This window comes from Phoxinus phoxinus, assembly GCF_949152265.1.
Source record: "Phoxinus phoxinus genome assembly, chromosome: 20".
Lineage (NCBI taxonomy): Eukaryota > Metazoa > Chordata > Actinopteri > Cypriniformes > Leuciscidae > Phoxinus > Phoxinus phoxinus.
In genome coordinates this window covers 7,959,631-7,962,277 of record NC_136895.1, presented here as the reverse complement: position 1 = coordinate 7,962,277, position 2,647 = coordinate 7,959,631, and positions in this window count along the sequence as shown.

The following is a 2,647-nucleotide window of genomic DNA, read 5'->3' as shown; positions in this document are numbered from 1 at the left end:
TTCTGAAATTCTGTCATTTTTCTTCCCTGAAAAAATATATATATTTTGTCAGTAATTCATTTTATTAATTGATTTAACTTAATTTGCTTATTTATATTTATAAATTGGGTTAGGGACCTGGTGGCCGAGATTGGTATTGCAAAAACAAGAGATTTATATACAGAAACATTTATTATAAATTTAAAATGAGTTGCTATGAAGTTACATTATATAACTATATATACTACTCACTAATATATACTACTCAATATAGTAATGTATTGTTAAATGTATTTTTTGTTGATTTCATTTTAATAAGAAAAAAAAATAAAAAGCATTTATTTTAATTCAATTTAGTCTTAGATATTTTCAAAACTATGTATATATTTATTAATCACATTTATTGTCCATGTATTATAATCCGTTTTTTTATTGATTTTAAATATTATTTAATCCTATTTTTTTTACCTTTTTTATATTTCTAATCACATTTTTATGAATGTATTTATTTTAATCTAATTTATTTACTTGCTTGTTTTTTAGTCTTATTATGTATATTTATTTATATATTGTTAATCACATTTTTTATGAATTTATCTATTTTAATCTAATTTATTTATTTACTTGTTTTTTATCTTATTATTTATATGTATTTATTATATTGTTAATCACATTTTGTATTAATTTATTTATTTTAATCTAATTAATTTATTTACGTACTTTTTACAGTTTTTCTCTCGACTTTTCTCTCCGGCCTCCTGGGCGTCCCAAGTGTGGAAACCCCTGCTCTTAAAATGTACTTACTTCACCTCACGGTTCAGGGTTTCCATTCGAATCAGCCATGAAAGACTGAAAACATAAATATGCCATAACAGCATAATCATGGTGATTGGACGATACAGTTTGATTCAAGGATTTGATTGGATGAATAATGATAAATGCTCTCTAGCAGTACCTGGTTAACATTATGTGTTTCCGGATGGGTGGAAATCCATCTTTTTGAAAAGATCGGCTTCCTGCTGTTTGTCCTCTTGTTGAATGACGTGAACCATCGCGTTTGCTAACTGTTGATTTGTATGTTTTGGCACAAATGCCTTTCCAGGCATTGTAGCACCTCTCCAGAACACACTTGGTTGGATCAGGTCCCATAATCCTGTTATCATTGCAGCCAGGCCATTGATTAAAGAAAGTCAGGCTTTTACAGCCCCGACGAGAGGACCCCACGAGAGGAGCCAGTTCTGAATCATTCCTCTTTAGATCCATTTGCAGTGTTTGCTGGGATGCGTCCAGCTCAAGGGAGATGCTCAGGCTTCCCGAGCGAGTCTGGAAATGCCGAGGGATTAGAGCTCGTGGCAGTAGGAGGCCGATAGTATCTCGACGCTGTTTAGGCCCAGATTTACGGGTGGAGTCCGCCAGACATTGATTGCTGAGTCAGCAGACAGTCAGGGTTGAGCGCCAGCTTTGATTGTGGCTAATCAGGCTCAATCATCTTCTCTCTGATTGGTGGAGAAGGGTCTGGGAATGGAGCCACTATCAGCTTTATCTTGCCCGTTGACTCTAGTATTTTTTATGAGATCGGTTTCTAGCTCTGCTCAGAAGGGAGACTGTTCAGTTTTGATTTGGGCATTTTTTGCCTCCTAGAAAACTGTTATATCTGGGTCAATGACGTGACGTGAAATTGTTTTATACCATATATATATATATTTATATATGTTTTAATATATTAATTTATTATTAATTTATTTAACAAAGCTCCTTTTACTCCACATGATATTGTGAGTCGCACCACATGACTTTAATTTGGCGGTAAAAGGTGTTGCAAATATTTATAGTTAAACAAACAAAAAAAAACGTTTGTTAGCCAATTCAAATTGTACGTTTTAGGACGAATCACATCGGAGAAATTCATACGAAATTGCCACCTCATAAAATAGTTCTCACGAGGTTGCTGGAAGTTTATTGACAAGGCAAGGTTAGTTCAGGTTGTAAAATGTCATTTGGTGCAACTCCCCAAAAACATAATGTTATTCATGAATTAATAACTCATGACATTTGCACACACAAAAAATGTGTAAGGAAAAAATAGTATCACTTTTTACTAAATGATTACACCACATGACATTAAATATAAACCTTGCTTGAAAATGCCATACAACTTTTTCAAAAGCATAAGAAAACCAACATAATTACAAATAGTACATTTCTAAGAACGTTGCACATCTTTTAAACTAGATTTAAAGAGATTGGATTTTAGATGTATTGTGTACCTGAGAACGCTAATGGAATTTTTTCTCCAGGTATTATAGACCTCATCCGTTCGACCATTCAAGCAAACCCTTTTTTGACCCTGACGCCACATAAGTCGTTATTCCCTCGACATGTTTGACGTCCGTCATCTCGCAGCCGAGACTGAATGGGGACTGAGATTGTCTGGACAATGAGAGTAATGTATTCTCACAGCTTTGTGGCGGACAAGACGGTCTTTGTCTTTTTAATTGGGTTCACAAAGCTATGAGTGAAACTGAGATATGACTCCATGCATATTACAGAAATATAATACCTATTTTCCTTCTTTTTTTTCTATTGCTGTAATTCATTATCCTACTCTATTGTTGTTCTATGTGTTTTGCCAAACATAATTCAAAACAACAGGAGTTTATTAGACTAA